General features: G+C 37.9%; 1 long non-coding RNA gene across 1 annotated transcript; it reads right to left on the bottom strand.

The window, feature by feature from the left end:
• Positions 1-10,358: 10,358 nt before the first annotated feature.
• On the bottom strand, positions 10,359-16,825 carry LOC134293045 (uncharacterized). The gene is made up of 4 exons (XR_010000109.1): positions 16,691-16,825; positions 15,371-15,557; positions 10,852-11,038; positions 10,359-10,400 (listed from the first exon to the last, which is right to left on the bottom strand). It is a non-coding gene; the product is annotated as an uncharacterized LOC134293045 (long non-coding RNA).
• Between the last annotated feature and the right edge of the window lie 1,748 nt (positions 16,826-18,573).

The raw sequence follows: 18,573 nt of genomic DNA, 5'->3' as shown, positions 1-18,573 counted from the left end.
TTTAGCACTAAAATGTGACATAATACTAATAATATAACATACTAGGGGTGTATTATAGACATTGTGGTATATGATTAATATAGTACAATCTAAGAAATAATAATTGGTTTCCCAGAAGCATTCTCTCCTGACGTTTCGCCCACATCTCTTATGCAACTTTTGATTTAGCACTAAAATGTGACATAATACTAATAATATAACATACTAGGGGTGTATTATAGACATTGTGGTATATGATTAATATAGTACAATCTAAGAAATAATAATTGGTTTCCCAGAAGCATTCTCTCCTGACGTTTCGCCCACATCTCTTATGCAACTTATGATTTAGCACTAAAATGTGACATAATACTAATAATATAATATACTCGTGGTGTATTATAGACATTGTGGTATATGATTAATATAGTACAATCTAAGAAAAAATAATTGGTTTCCCAGAAGCATTCTCTCCTGACGTTTCGCCCACATCTCTTATGCAACTTTTGATTTAGCACTAAAATGTGACATAATACTAATAATATAACATACTAGGGGTGTATTATAGACATTGTGGTATATGATTAATATAGTACAATCTAAGAAAAAATAATTGGTTTCCCAGAAGCATTCTCTCCTGACGTTTCGCCCACATCTCTTATGCAACTTTTGATTTAGCACTAAAATGTGACATAATACTAATAATATAACATACTAGGGGTGTATTATAGACATTGTGGTATATGATTAATATAGTACAATCTAAGAAATAATAATTGGTTTCCCAGAAGCATTCTCTCCTGACGTTTCGCCCACATCTCTTATGCAACTTATGATTTAGCACTAAAATGTGACATAATACTAATAATATAACATACTAGGGGTGTATTATAGACATTGTGGTATATGATTAATATAGTACAATCTAAGTAATAATAATTGGTTTCCAGAAGCATTCTCTCCTGACGTTTCACCCACAATGTAATTTTATTGGTATCTATTTTTATTTCTGAAATTTCCCACCCTCGGCTTATACTGGAGTCAATGATTTCCCAGGGTTTTTTTTGTGGTAAAATTAGATGCCTCGGTTTATATTCGGGTCGGCTTATATCCGGGTATATAGGGTATTTGAAGAATATTCCATGGAGAGGCCTTCGTCCTCATCCTCCTCCTCCTCATCCTCCTCCTCCGTCTCCATTGACGGCAATGCGGGGAATTTTCCAGTCCGCCTGCAATGCGCGCCTTTCACCACTGGATGGAGACAAACACACACAGCGGCTTCTTCCCATTCATTTTCTCTCCGCCTGCAATGCGCGCCTTTCACCACTGGATGGAGACAAACACACACAGCGGCTTCTTCCCATTCATTTTCTCTCCGCCTGCAATGCGCGGCTTTCACCACTGGATGGAGACAAACACACACACAGCGGCTTCTTCCCATTCATTTTCTCTCCGCCTGCAATGCGCGCCTTTCACCACTGGATGGAGACAAACACACACAGCGGCTTCTTCCCATTCATTTTCTCTCCGCCTGCAATGCGCGCCTTTCACCACTGGATGGAGACAAACACACACAGCGGCTTCTTCCCATTCATTTTCTCTCCGCCTGCAATGCGCGCCTTTCACCACTGGATGGAGACAAACACACACAGCGGATTCCTGGCCATTGAATAGCCTTGCAGCATCAAAGCCTGGCTGCTTCATACCTAGAGGACTCCATTGTCGGCCAACTTGAATCCCATTGAATAGCCTTGCAGCATCCAAGCCTGGCTGCTTCATACCTAGAGGACTCCATTGTCGGCCAACTTGAATCCCATTGAATAGCCTTGCAGCATCCAAGCCTGGCTGCTTCATACCTAGAGGACTCCATTGTCGGCCAACTTGAATCCCATTGAATAGCCTTGCAGCATCAAAGCCTGGCTGCTTCATACCTAGGGGACTGCATTGTTGGCCAACTTGAATAGCCTTGCAGCATACTCGTGGTGTATTATAGACATTGTGGTATATGATTAATATAGTACAATCTAAGAAATAATAATTGGTTTCCCAGAAGCATTCTCTCCTGACGTTTCGCCCACATCTCTTATGCAACTTATGATTTAGCACTAAAATGTGACATCATACTAATAATATAACATACTCGATGTGTATTATAGACATTGTGGTATATGATTAATATAGTACAATCTAAGAAAAAATAATTGGTTTCCCAGAAGCATTCTCTCCTGACATTTCGCCCACATCTCTTATGCAACTTTTGATTTAGCACTAAAATGTGACATAATACTAATAATATAATATACTCGTGGTGTATTATAGACATTGTGGTATATGATTAATATAGTACAATGTAAGAAATAATAATTGGTTTCCCAGAAGCATTCTCTCCTGACGTTTCGCCCACATCTCTTATGCAACTTATGATTTAGCACTAAAATGTGACATAATACTAATAATATAATATACTCGTGGTGTATTATAGACATTGTGGTATATGATTAATATAGTACAATCTAAGAAAAAATAATTGGTTTCCCAGAAGCATTCTCTCCTGACGTTTCGCCCACATCTCTTATGCAACTTATGATTTAGCACTGGTATGTGACATAATACTAATAATATAACATACTAGTGGTGTATTATAGATATTGTGGTATATTATTAATATAGTACAATCTAAGAAATCATAATTGGTTTCCCAGAAGCATTCCCTCCTGACGTTTCGCCCACATCTCTTATGCAACTTATGATTTAGCACTAAAATGTGACATAATACTAATAATATAATATACTCGTGGTGTATTATAGACATTGTGGTATATGATTAATATAGTACAATCTAAGAAAAAATAATTGGTTTCCCAGAAGCATTCTCTCCTGACGTTTCGCCCACATCTCTTATGCAACTTTTGATTTAGCACTAAAATGTGACATAATACTAATAATATAACATACTAGGAGTGTATTATAGACATTGTGGTATATAATTAATATAGTACAATGTAAGAAATAATAATTGGTTTCCCAGAAGCATTCTCTCCTGACGTTTCGCCCACATCTCTTATGCAACTTTTGATTTAGCACTAAAATGTGACATAATACTAATGATATAACATACTAGGGGTGTATTATAGACATTGTGGTATATGATTAATATAGTACAATCTAAGAAAAAATAATTGGTTTCCCAGAAGCATTCTCTCCTGACATTTCGCCCACATCTCTTATGCAACTTTTGATTTAGCACTAAAATGTGACATAATACTAATGATATAACATACTAGGGGTGTATTATAGACATTGTGGTATATGATTAATATAGTACAATCTAAGAAAAAATAATTGGTTTCCCAGAAGCATTCTCTCCTGACATTTCGCCCACATCTCTTATGCAACTTATGATTTAGCACTAATATGTTACATAATACTAATAATATAACATACTAGGGGTGTATTATAGACATTGTGGTATATTATTAATATAGTACAATCTAAGAAAAAATAATTGGTTTCCCAGAAGCATTCTCTCCTGACGTTTCGCCCACATCTCTTATGCAACTTATGATTTAGCACTAAAATGTGACATAATACTAATAATATAACATACTAGGGGTGTATTATAGACATTGTGGTATATGATTAATATAGTACAATGTAAGAAATAATAATTGGTTTCCCAGAAGCATTCTCTCCTGACGTTTCGCCCACATCTCTTATGCAACTTATGATTTAGCACTAAAATGTGACATAATACTAATAATATAATATACTCGTGGTGTATTATAGACATTGTGGTATATGATTAATATAGTACAATCTAAGAAAAAATAATTGGTTTCCCAGAAGCATTCTCTCCTGACGTTTCGCCCACATCTCTTATGCAACTTATGATTTAGCACTAAAATGTGACATAATACTAATAATATAATATACTCGTGGTGTATTATAGACATTGTGGTATATGATTAATATAGTACAATCTAAGAAAAAATAATTGGTTTCCCAGAAGCATTCTCTCCTGACGTTTCGCCCACATCTCTTATGCAACTTATGATTTAGCACTGGTATGTGACATAATACTAATAATATAACATACTAGTGGTGTATTATAGATATTGTGGTATATTATTAATATAGTACAATCTAAGAAATCATAATTGGTTTCCCAGAAGCATTCTCTCCTGACGTTTCGCCCACATCTCTTATGCAACTTATGATTTAGCACTAAAATGTGACATAATACTAATAATATAATATACTCGTGGTGTATTATAGACATTGTGGTATATGATTAATATAGTACAATCTAAGAAAAAATAATTGGTTTCCCAGAAGCATTCTCTCCTGACGTTTCGCCCACATCTCTTATGCAACTTTTGATTTAGCACTAAAATGTGACATAATACTAATAATATAACATACTAGGGGTGTATTATAGACATTGTGGTATATGATTAATATAGTACAATCTAAGAAATAATAATTGGTTTCCCAGAAGCATTCTCTCCTGACGTTTCGCCCACATCTCTTATGCAACTTTTGATTTAGCACTAAAATGTGACATAATACTAATAATATAACATACTAGGGGTGTATTATAGACATTGTGGTATATGATTAATATAGTACAATGTAAGAAATAATAATTGGATTCCCAGAAGCATTCTCTCCTGACGTTTCGCCCACATCTCTTATGCAACTTATGATTTAGCACTAAAATGTGACATAATACTAATAATATAATATACTCGTGGTGTATTATAGACATTGTGGTATATGATTAATATAGTACAATCTAAGAAAAAATAATTGGTTTCCCAGAAGCATTCTCTCCTGACGTTTCGCCCACATCTCTTATGCAACTTATGATTTAGCACTAAAATGTGACATAATACTAATAATATAATATACTCGTGGTGTATTATAGACATTGTGGTATATGATTAATATAGTACAATCTAAGAAAAAACAATTGGTTTCCCAGAAGCATTCTCTCCTGACGTTTCGCCCACATCTCTTATGCAACTTATGATTTAGCACTGGTATGTGACATAATACTAATAATATAACATACTAGTGGTGTATTATAGATATTGTGGTATATTATTAATATAGTACAATCTAAGAAATCATAATTGGTTTCCCAGAAGCATTCTCTCCTGACGTTTCGCCCACATCTCTTATGCAACTTATGATTTAGCACTAAAATGTGACATAATACTAATAATATAATATACTCGTGGTGTATTATAGACATTGTGGTATATGATTAATATAGTACAATCTAAGAAAAAATAATTGGTTTCCCAGAAGCATTCTCTCCTGACGTTTCGCCCACATCTCTTATGCAACTTTTGATTTAGCACTAAAATGTGACATAATACTAATAATATAACATACTAGGGGTGTATTATAGACATTGTGGTATATGATTAATATAGTACAATCTAAGAAATAATAATTGGTTTCCCAGAAGCATTCTCTCCTGACGTTTCGCCCACATCTCTTATGCAACTTTTGATTTAGCACTAAAATGTGACATAATACTAATAATATAACATACTAGGGGTGTATTATAGACATTGTGGTATATGATTAATATAGTACAATCTAAGAAATAATAATTGCTTTCCCAGAAGCATTCTCTCCTGACGTTTCGCCCACATCTCTTATGCAACTTATGATTTAGCACTAAAATGTGACATAATACTAATAATATAACATACTAGGGGTGTATTATAGACATTGTGGTATATGATTAATATAGTACAATCTAAGTAATAATAATTGGTTTCCAGAAGCATTCTCTCCTGACGTTTCACCCACAATGTAATTTTATTGGTATCTATTTTTATTTCTGAAATTTCCCACCCTCGGCTTATACTGGAGTCAATGATTTCCCAGGGTTTTTTTTGTGGTAAAATTAGATGCCTCGGTTTATATTCGGGTCGGCTTATATCCGGGTATATAGGGTATTTGAAGAATATTCCATGGAGAGGCCTTCGTCCTCATCCTCCTCCTCCTCATCCTCCTCCTCCGTCTCCATTGACGGCAATGCGGGGAATTTTCCAGTCCGCCTGCAATGCGCGCCTTTCACCACTGGATGGAGACAAACACACACAGCGGCTTATTCCCATTCATTTTCTCTCCGCCTGCAATGCGCGCCTTTCACCACTGGATGGAGACAAACACACACAGCGGCTTATTCCCTATTCACTTTCTCTCCGCCTGCAATGCGCGCCTTTCACCACTGGATGGAGACAAACACACACAGCGGCTTATTCCCTATTCACTTTCTCTCCGCCTGCAATGCGCGCCTTTCACCACTGGATGGAGACAAACACACACAGCGGCTTCTTCCCATTCATTTTCTCTCCGCCTGCAATGCGCGCCTTTCACCACTGGATGGAGACAAACACACACACAGCGGCTTCTTCCCATTCATTTTCTCTCCGCCCGCAATGCGCGCCTTTCACCACTGGATGGAGACAAACACACACAGCGGATTCCTGGCCATTGAATAGCCTTGCAGCATCAAAGCCTGGCTGCTTCATACCTAGGGGACTCCATTGTCGGCCAACTTGAATCCCATTGAATAGCCTTGCAGCATCAAAGCCTGGCTGCTTCATACCTAGAGGACTCCATTGTCGGCCAACTGGAATCCCATTGAATAGCCTTGCAGCATCAAAGCCTGGCTGCTTCATACCTAGAGGACTCCATTGTCGGCCAACTTGAATCCCATTGAATAGCCTTGCAGCATCCAAGCCTGGCTGCTTCATACCTAGAGGACTCCATTGTCGGCCAACTTGAATCCCATTGAATAGCCTTGCAGCATCAAAGCCTGGCTGCTTCATACCTAGGGGACTGCATTGTTGGCCAACTTGAATAGCCTTGCAGCATACTCGTGGTGTATTATAGACATTGTGGTATATGATTAATATAGTACAATCTAAGAAATAATAATTGGTTTCCCAGAAGCATTCTCTCCTGACGTTTCGCCCACATCTCTTATGCAACTTTTGATTTAGCACTAAAATGTGACATAATACTAATAATATAACATACTAGGGGTGTATTATAGACATTGTGGTATATGATTAATATAGTACAATCTAAGAAATAATAATTGGTTTCCCAGAAGCATTCTCTCCTGACGTTTCGCCCACATCTCTTATGCAACTTTTGATTTAGCACTAAAATGTGACATAATACTAATAATATAATATACTCGTGGTGTATTATAGACATTGTGGTATATGATTAATATAGTACAATCTAAGAAAAAAATAATTGGTTTCCCAGAAGCATTCTCTCCTGACGTTTCGCCCACATCTCTTATGCAGGCCGCGCAGGCGCAGGAGTGTCTGCAGTGCCTTTTCTGTTGCATGCTTGCTGCGGGGCAGAGTGCTGGGCTTGGTGGTCCCTGTGTAGACTTGCCCACGGCTGCATGGGACAGGAAAGGCCCTGCAGACTCATCCTGCCAGAGAAGTCAACCATGAACCAACCTGGACACAGAATATTTATTTATTTATGACAGTATTTCTTCCCAAACCTTCTCACCCAATAAGGGGAGACTCAGGATGGCTTACAAATAGAAAATACACATATAAACAATTACAATGACATTTCAATCCAATTTAAAATTCAGTGACATTAAAACATTCATAAAATTATTATTATTAAGGCAAAAATTCAATGCCTTATTATACAAAGCAAAAAAAACTTAACATAAAATCAATAGGAACAATCAACATATAAATACACTTTAGTGCCATGTAGGCAGAGTTAAATACTCTTTGGCACTTGCCAGAGGTACTTGGGGTGCAAGAAAATTATATATAATAAATATTATAAATAATAATAATAATACAAAATAATACTTTATTTTTATATTCCCGCTCCCATCTCCCCCAGGAGGACTCGGGGTGGCTCACATGGGAAACAAGCCCAATGTCACATGTAATAAACAGTCATACATTAAAAATATAAACAATATAAACAATTAAACCATATAACAGCATATCAGAACAATGAGTCTGAGCATAGTACAATATATATATAGAGGCAAAAATTATACAGGTACTTTATTTGTAAAAACAAGGTCAGGTGTATAAAATGCAGTAACATAAACTGTCCTGTAATCTAGATGTTTAATGCTGTCAAATATTGAACGTTGTGCCTTTGAATAATAACCAGAACACACTTTTTTGGGAAGAGTTTTCTTCTTGAAAGCTGACCTCGTTGGAAAGGGGTCGACCTCAGCAGCTGGGAAAAGGCAAGGCGTCCTGCTCTCCGCTCTCTCTCTGGGATCTCCGTCCGTCCGTCCGTCCGTCCTTCCGTCCTTGGCTCTTGTCCAGGAGGAGCCCCTCCCTCGGGGATTTTGGAGACATGGAACAAGGGAGAAGACAGGGGTCAGGAGGGCTGAACCCAGGGGAGCATCTCGCTTTTGGGGGGCTCTTGGGAACGACGGGAGCAAAGGCACCGCTTTACGCACGTGGCTTTTCCTCCTGCTAAGAGGAGAGGATCCCCTGTCACCAGGCATTTGTGGGGGTCCCTGGGGGGGTGGCCCTGCACGGAGACAAGGGGGGGGGGTCCTGGGCCCCACGTTTGCATTCAGAAACAGGCTCCCGTGCGCCAGACCTTTGCGTGAGGAACGCGGCTGCCCCTGGGAGGGAGGGCCGTCCGTTGGCCCTGGGCGGATGGTGGGGGGCTTTCCTAGGCCGTCGGATGGGGGCAGAGCGGATGGGGGCCAAGCCCGGTACCACAGGGAGGCCTCTGGGGGCCCGGGCGGGGGGCTCCCAGCACAGGGCAGGGGCCGGGGGGCCGGGGGGGGCCGGAGCCCTTCTTCCCACGGGAGGCCCGGAGGCCCCCTCCCACTTGGTTCTTGCCAACAGGCAAAAACAGTCCTATTTAAAAGCCTAGCCTGCCCGGGTTAGAACTGGGTTAGTAGGGTTAGCGGTTAGTGCAGGGATTAATCTGAGCTACTACATCCCGGGGACGTTTTAAAATGCCCGTGACGTGGGCTGAGAGCGGCCCCTCGGGTCCCCAGGGGGGTGCCAAGGCCGGGCCCCCGCTCTCCCCCCAGCCGTGACCCCCTGCCTGTGCAGGGAGACCCCCCCCCCACGACCTGCCCAGGGCAAAGGGAGGACCCGTCCGTCACCGAGTGGGGCCTCAACGCCACGCACAAGGGGAGCCGTGGGTGGTGTTCCTTGCGCAAAGGCCTAGCGCACTGCTCTTGAATGCAAAGGCCTAGGAGCCTGCTCTTGAATGCAAAGGTAGGCGTTAAATGCCTGGTCTAACATTAATGACAGGGGATCTCAGTGGGGGGGCCCTCCCCATCAGTGGGGGGCCCCTCCCCCTAGCAACAACATACTACTATAGAACATATGAATATTGTGCTAGGATAATAATAGACTCTATTGTATATTAATGTCATATTGATACTAATATGAATAAATAATATGAACATACATACTACTATATAACATAATAACATTGTGCTAGGATAATAATATACTCTATTGCAGGGGTCCCCAAACCTTTTAAACAGGGAGCCAGTTCACGATCCTTCAGACCATTGCAGGGCCAGACTATAGTTGGCCACCAAGCAATAATAATAATAATTAATAATAATAATAATAATAATTATGAGGGTTGGAAGGGTTGGCCATTGAGTCCAATCCCTTTCTGCCTTTGTGCACCGAAAGCACAAGCAAAGCACCCCTGACAGATGGCCACCCAGCCTCAATGCTAATAATAATAATAATAATAATAATAATAAGGGTTGTGCTGTGGGGGCCGGATAAATGGCTTCGATGGGCCGCATCCCGCACACGGGCCTTAGTTTGGGGACCCCTGCTCTATTGTATATTAATGTAATATTGATACTAATATGAATAACTAATATTAACATCTAATGACTAATACTGACATCTAATAATTAAGATGCTCCTCCCCTAATAACATGCTATTCTAATTTTATATACAGTAGAGTCTCACTTATCCAACACTCGCTTATCCAACGCATTTTTGTAGACAATGTTTTCAAGACATCATGATTTTTTGGTACTAAATTCATAAATACAGTAATTACTACATAGCATTACTGCATATTGAACTACTTTTTTTGTGAAATTTGTTGTATAACATGATGATTTGGTGCTTAATTTGTAAAATCATAAACTAATTTGATGTTTAATAGGCTTTTCCTTTGATGCTGCAAGGCTATTCAATGGGATTCAAGTTGGCCGACAATGGAGTCCTCTATGTATGTATCAATATTATATGTATATTCATTAGATTATAATATATTATATTGTCCATTATATACAAAATTATATATATATATATATATATATATATATATATATATATATATATATATATATAATTTTCAGCATAGCATGTTATGGGTCTTAAGGCTGGAAATAAATCAGATTGGTAAAAAAAATTGCAATTATTATTCTACTCATTTCCTCTGGAAAGCTGTGTGAATTTTCAAAAATGTTGCCATGTGTTGTCAAAGGCTTTCATGGCCGGAATCACTGGGTTGTTGTGAGTTTCTGGGCTGCCACCTCAAAAAGCAGGGCCAGCTAACACCTCCAAACACAGGATTCCCCCAGGCAGGAAGCAGCCAGGCCTTGAAACTGCAGGCCATTCAATGCTAATCAAGGTGGCCAATAGCAGCATTCACATTGGCCTCCAACAGACAAGAGTTCTTTCTCCCCACCCTGGACATTTGGCAGATATATAAAAACTTCACCAGCAATCTATGGTTTCCTGCCATAGATGTGGGCGAAACGTCAGGAGAGAATGCTTCTGGAAACCAATTATTATTTCAGATTATAATAAATAAAATGCAACAATATTCACCTGGTCCCTTCAGAAAAAGCTGTGCTAATTTTCAAAAGTTTTGCCTTTGTTTCTCCCTTCCGTTTCACAAGGCTTGGCCATTTCTGAGGTAAAGTCTGAGATGACCATCTCTTAATAAATAAAATTGGCATTTTCTTCTTTCTATTTCACAAGGCTTTTCTGAGGTAAAGGTTCGATAAAGAAATTTCTGAAATAATAAGGAAACATACATGAATAAAGTGAAAAGAAGTTCTCCAGATGACAGAAAAAACATATTCTGAGGTAAAACTTATGGCTCAGAGTAAAGCCACCTGGCTCTTTATGGCCCTTTGTGGGTCTTAAGGCGGGAAATAAATCAAATGGTGTAAATTTCCAAAAATGTTGTTCTTTGTCTTTCTCTGGACAAAAGTTTTGTCATTTTTGAGGTGATAGAATAATAAACTATTCATCAATAAAGCAGGTATTACAGTAGAGTCCCGCTTATCCAACGTAAACGGGCTGACAGAACGTTGGATAAGTGAATACGTTGGATAATAAGGAGAGATTAAGGAAAAGCCTATTAAACATTAAATTAGTTTATGATTTTACAAATTAAGCACCAAAACATTATGTTATACAACAAATTTGACAGAAAAAGTCGTTCAATATGCAGTAATACTATGTAGTAATTACTGTATTTACGAATTTAGCACCTAAATATCAGGATTTATTGAAAACATGGACTACAAAAATGCGTTGGATAATCCAGAACGTTGGATAAGCGAGTGTTGGATAAGTGAGACTCTACTGTATTTGTGAATATTTTTTTCTGAATATTTTGCTTATTTTTGGCAAATATTTCCGCAAATATTTGTATGATTTTTTTGGGTGAATATTTTATTTCAATGTTTGTGAATGTTTCCATGATTGTTTTTTTCTGAATACGTTTGTGAATATTTTTATGAATATTTTTCCCCAAATACTTTGCTTATTTTTGGGCAAATGTTTCTGCAAATATTTTTTATGATTATGTTTGTCAATACTTTAATGATTTTGTAAATATTTCAGTGAACATTGTTTCCAACTGTATCTTCTCTCTTCCTAGAGAAAGGCTTTGTGACGAGGTGATTTCTGAGGCAAAACCTCATGGAAGTCTTAATCAACGAAATAGTTTCCTTCTTTCTGTTTCACAAAGCCTTTATCCACCTTTATCTGGAGAAAGACCTGGTGCTATTTGAGGCCGTTTTTGAAAATTTAAGACCAGAGTAATATAATAAAGCAGGCCTTTCCTCCTCTTTGTATTTCACTTTTGAGGGGATTCCTGAGGGAATGAAAGAACCCCCAAAACAACAAGGAAACCAACCTAAAACCGAGTGGGAGAGAGAGGGTCCTCTGGACGGGAAGAAAAGCCTTTCCTGAGGTAAAAGTGACTCCCCAAAGGAAAGGCGTCTCTCTCCTCTTTCAACTCTTCAACTGGGCGCCAAACGAGGCCCCGTTTCCTGAGGTAAATTCACGGCTGAGGCGCCAAGAAGAAGCCCCGCCTCCACCACGGCCGCCTTTTCGGCCATGGTCCCACCCCTCCTCCCTCTGCCGCCGCCCGATTGGACGATTCTCCCGCACGTCACAGGCTCAGAGAGGGCTTCGCCCATTTTGGGCGGGAAAGCAGGGAGCGGCTCGACGCATGCGCACTCCGTTGTCATCTAAAATAGATACAGTAGTCTCACTTATCCAACGTTCAGGATATCCAACACATTTTTATAGTCAACGTTTTCAATATATCGTGATATTTTGGTGCTAAATTCATAAAGTAATGACAACATAACATTACTGCGTATTGAACTGCTTTTTCTGTCAAATTTGTTGTAAAACGTGATGTTTTGGGGCTTAATTTGTAAAATCATAACCTATTTTGCTGTTTAATAGGCTTTTCCTTAATCCCTCCTCATTATCCAACATATTCGCTTATCCAACGTTCCGTCGGCCCGTTTGTGTTGGATAAGTGAGACTCTACTGTACTTTTTCTGTCAAATTTGTTGTAAAACATGATGTTTTGGGGCTTAATTTGTAAAATCATAACCTATTTTGATGTTTAATAGGCTTTTCCTTAATCCCTCCTCATTATCCAACATATTCGCTTATCCAACGTTCCGTCGGCCCGTTTGTGTTGGATAAGTGAGACTCTACTGTACTTTTTCTGTCAAATTTGTTGTAAAACATGATGTTTTGGGGCTTAATTTGTAAAATCATAACCTATTTTGATGTTTAATAGGTTTTTTCTTAATCTCTCCTCATTATCCAACATATTCGCTTATCCAACGTTCCGTCGGCCCGTTTGTGTTGGATAAGTGAGACTCTACTGTACTTTTTCTGTCAAATTTGTTGTAAAACATGATGTTTTGGGACTTAATTTGTAAAATCATAACCTATTTTGATGTTTAATAGGCTTTTCCTTAATCCCTCCTCATTATCCAACATATTCGCTTATCCAACGTTCTGCCAGCCCGTTTATGTTGGATAAGTGAGACTCTACTGTACTTTTTCTGTCAAATTTGTTGTAAAACGTGATGTTTTGGGGCTTAATTTGTAAAATCATAACCTATTTTGATGTTTAATAGGTTTTTTCTTAATCTCTCCTCATTATCCAACATATTCGCTTATCCAACGTTCCGTCGGCCCGTTTGTGTTGGATAAGTGAGACTCTACTGTACTTTTTCTGTCAAATTTGTTGTAAAACATGATGTTTTGGGGCTTAATTTGTAAAATCATAACCTATTTTGCTGTTTAATAGGCTTTTCCTTAATCCCTCCTCATTATCCAACATATTCGCTTATCCAACGTTCTGCCAGCCCGTTTATGTTGGATAAGTGAGACTCTACTGTACTTTTTCTGTCAAATTTGTTGTAAAACGTGATGTTTTGGGGCTTAATTTGTAAAATCATAACCTATTTTGATGTTTAATAGGTTTTTTCTTAATCTCTCCTCATTATCCAACATATTCGCTTATCCAACGTTCCGTCGGCCCGTTTGTGTTGGATAAGTGAGACTCTACTGTACTTTTTCTGTCAAATTTGTTGTAAAACGTGATGTTTTGGGGCTTAATTTGTAAAATCATAACCTATTTTGCTGTTTAATAGGCTTTTCCTTAATCCCTCCTCATTATCCAACATATTCGCTTATCCAACGTTCTGCCAGCCCGTTTATGTTGGATAAGTGAGACTCTACTGTACTTTTTCTGTCAAATTTGTTGTAAAACGTGATGTTTTGGGGCTTAATTTGTAAAATCATAACCTATTTTGATGTTTAATAGGTTTTTTCTTAATCTCTCCTCATTATCCAACATATTCGCTTATCCAACGTTCCGTCGGCCCGTTTGTGTTGGATAAGTGAGACTCTACTGTACTTTTTCTGTCAAATTTGTTGTAAAACATGATGTTTTGGGGCTTAATTTGTAAAATCATAACCTATTTTGCTGTTTAATAGGCTTTTCCTTAATCCCTCCTCATTATCCAACATATTCGCTTATCCAACGTTCTGCCGGCCTGTTTGTGTTGGATAAGTGAGACTCTACTGTACTTTTTCTGTCAAATTTGTTGTAAAACGTGATGTTTTGGGGCTTAATTTGTAAAATCATAACCTATTTTGATGTTTAATAGGCTTTTCCTTAATCCCTCCTTATTATCCAACATATTCGCTTATCCAACGTTCTGTCGGCCCGTTTATGTTGGATAAGTGAGACTCTACTGTACTTTTTCTGTCAAATTTGTTGTAAAACGTGATGTTTTGGGGCTTAATTTGTAAAATCATAACCTATTTTGATGTTTAATAGGCTTTTCCTTAATCCCTCCTTATTATCCAACATATTCGCTTATCCAACGTTCCGTCGGCCCGTTTGTGTTGGATAAGTGAGACTCTACTGTACTTTTTCTGTCAAATTTGTTGTAAAACGTGATGTTTTGGGGCTTAATTTGTAAAATCATAACCTATTTTGATGTTTAATAGGCTTTTCCTTAATCCCTCCTCATTATCCAACATATTCGCTTATCCAACGTTCTGCCGGCCTGTTTGTGTTGGATAAGTGAGACTCTACTGTACTTTTTCTGTCAAATTTGTTGTAAAACGTGATGTTTTGGGGCTTAATTTGTAAAATCATAACCTATTTTGATGTTTAATAGGCTTTTCCTTAATCCCTCCTTATTATCCAACATATTCGCTTATCCAACGTTCTGTCGGCCCGTTTGTGTTGGATAAGTGAGACTCTACTGTACTTTTTCTGTCAAATTTGTTGTAAAACATGATGTTTTGGTGCTTAATTTGTAAAATCATAACCTATTTTGATGTTTAATAGGCTTTTCCTTAATCCCTCCTTATTATCCAACATATTCGCTTATCCAACGTTCTGCCGGCCCGTTTACGTTGGATAAGTGAGACTCTACTGTATATAAAAACTTCACCAGCAATCTATGGTTTCCTGCCATAGATGTGGGCGAAACGTCAGGAGAGAATGCTTCTGGAAACCAATTATTATTTCAGATTATAATAAATAAAATGCAACAATATTCACCTGGTCCCTTCAGAAAAAGCTGTGCTAATTTTCAAAAGTTTTGCCTTTGTTTCTCCCTTCCGTTTCACAAGGCTTGGCCATTTCTGAGGTAAAGTCTGAGGTGACAATCTCTTAATAAATAAAATTGGCATTTTCTTCTTTCTATTTCACAAGGCTTTTCTGAGGTAAAGGTTCGATAAAGAAATTTCTGAAATAATAAGGAAACATACATGAATAAAGTGAAAAGAAGTTCTCCAGATGACAGAAAAAACATATTCTGAGGTAAAACTTATGGCTCAGAGTAAAGCCACCTGGCTCTTTATGGCCCTTTGTGGGTCTTAAGGCGGGAAATAAATCAAATGGTGTAAATTTCCAAAAATGTTGTTCTTTGTCTTTCTCTGGACAAAAGTTTTGTCATTTTTGAGGTGATAGAATAATAAACTATTCATCAATAAAGCAGGTATTACAGTAGAGTCCCGCTTATCCAACGTAAACGGGCTGACAGAACGTTGGATAAGTGAATACGTTGGATAATAAGGAGAGATTAAGGAAAAGCCTATTAAACATTAAATTAGTTTATGATTTTACAAATTAAGCACCAAAACATTATGTTATACAACAAATTTGACAGAAAAAGTCGTTCAATATGCAGTAATACTATGTAGTAATTACTGTATTTACGAATTTAGCACCTAAATATCAGGATTTATTGAAAACATGGACTACAAAAATGCGTTGGATAATCCAGAACGTTGGATAAGCGAGTGTTGGATAAGTGAGACTCTACTGTATTTGTGAATATTTTTTTCTGAATATTTTGCTTATTTTTGGCAAATATTTCCGCAAATATTTGTATGATTTTTTTGGGTGAATATTTTATTTCAATGTTTGTGAATGTTTCCATGATTGTTTTTTTCTGAATACGTTTGTGAATATTTTTATGAATATTTTTCCCCAAATACTTTGCTTATTTTGGGCAAATGTTTCTGCAAATATTTTTTATGACTATGTTTGTCAATACTTTAATGATTTTGTAAATATTTCAGTGAACATTGTTTCCAACTGTATCTTCTCTCTTACTAGAGAAAGGCTTTGTGACGAGGTGATTTCTGAGGCAAAACCTCATGGAAGTCTTAATCAACGAAATAGTTTCCTTCTTTCTGTTTCACAAAGCCTTTATCCACCTTTATCTGGAGAAAGACCTGGTGCTATTTGAGGCCGTTTTTGAAAATTTAAGACCAGAGTAATATAATAAAGCAGGCCTTTCCTCCTCTTTGTATTTCACTTTTGAGGGGATTCCTGAGGGAATGAAAGAACCCCCAAAACAACAAGGAAACCAACCTAAAATCGAGTGGGAGAGAGAGGGTCCTCTGGACGGGAAGAAAAGCCTTTCCTGAGGTAAAAGTGACTCCCCAAAGGAAAGGCGTCTCTCTCCTCTTTCAACTCTTTCCAGATGAATCCCCAAGAAAGGAGGCTGAACCATGGTATATGATTAATATAGTACAATGTAAGAAATAATAATTGGTTTCCCAGAAGCATTCTCTCCTGACGTTTCGCCCACATCTCTTATGCAACTTTTGATTTAGCACTAAAATGTGACATAATACTAATAATATAACATACTAGGGGTGTATTATAGACATTGTGGTATATGATTAATATAGTACAATCTAAGAAAAAATAATTGGTTTCCCAGAAGCATTCTCTCCTGACGTTTCGCCCACATCTCTTATGCAACTTATGATTTAGCACTAAAATGTGACATAATACTAATAATATAATATACTCGTGGTGTATTATAGACATTGTGGTATATGATTAATATAGTACAATCTAAGAAAAAACAATTGGTTTCCCAGAAGCATTCTCTCCTGACGTTTCGCCCACATCTCTTATGCAACTTATGATTTAGCACTGGTATGTGACATAATACTAATAATATAACATACTAGTGGTGTATTATAGATATTGTGGTATATTATTAATATAGTACAATCTAAGAAATCATAATTGGTTTCCCAGAAGCATTCTCTCCTGACGTTTCGCCCACATCTCTTATGCAACTTATGATTTAGCACTAAAATGTGACATAATACTAATAATATAATATACTCGTGGTGTATTATAGACATTGTGGTATATGATTAATATAGTACAATCTAAGAAAAAATAATTGGTTTCCCAGAAGCATTCTCTCCTGACGTTTCGCCCACATCTCTTATGCAACTTTTGATTTAGCACTAAAATGTGACATAATACTAATAATATAACATACTAGGGGTGTATTATAGACATTGTGGTATATGATTAATATAGTACAATCTAAGAAATAATAATTGGTTTCCCAGAAGCATTCTCTCCTGACGTTTCGCCCACATCTCTTATGCAACTTTTGATTTAGCACTAAAATGTGACATAATACTAATAATATAACATACTAGGGGTGTATTATAGACATTGTGGTATATGATTAATATAGTACAATCTAAGAAATAATAATTGCTTTCCCAGAAGCATTCTCTCCTGACGTTTCGCCCACATCTCTTATGCAACTTATGATTTAGCACTAAAATGTGACATAATACTAATAATATAACATACTAGGGGTGTATTATAGACATTGTGGTATATGATTAATATAGTACAATCTAAGTAATAATAATTGGTTTCCAGAAGCATTCTCTCCTGACGTTTCACCCACAATGTAATTTTATTGGTATCTATTTTTATTTCTGAAATTTCCCACCCTCGGCTTATACTGGAGTCAATGATTTCCCAGGGTTTTTTTTGTGGTAAAATTAGATGCCTCGGTTTATATTCGGGTCGGCTTATATCCGGGTATATAGGGTATTTGAAGAATATTCCATGGAGAGGCCTTCGTCCTCATCCTCCTCCTCCTCATCCTCCTCCTCCGTCTCCATTGACGGCAATGCGGGGAATTTTCCAGTCCGCCTGCAATGCGCGCCTTTCACCACTGGATGGAGACAAACACACACAGCGGCTTATTCCCATTCATTTTCTCTCCGCCTGCAATGCGCGCCTTTCACCACTGGATGGAGACAAACACACACAGCGGCTTATTCCCTATTCACTTTCTCTCCGCCTGCAATGCGCGCCTTTCACCACTGGATGGAGACAAACACACACAGCGGCTTATTCCCTATTCACTTTCTCTCCGCCTGCAATGCGCGCCTTTCACCACTGGATGGAGACAAACACACACA

Source organism: Anolis carolinensis, unplaced genomic scaffold (assembly GCF_035594765.1).
Source record: "Anolis carolinensis isolate JA03-04 unplaced genomic scaffold, rAnoCar3.1.pri scaffold_7, whole genome shotgun sequence".
NCBI classification, from domain to species: domain Eukaryota; kingdom Metazoa; phylum Chordata; class Lepidosauria; order Squamata; family Dactyloidae; genus Anolis; species Anolis carolinensis.
Note: the sequence above shows the minus strand (reverse complement) of the source record. Positions and strands in the feature narration are given on the sequence as shown.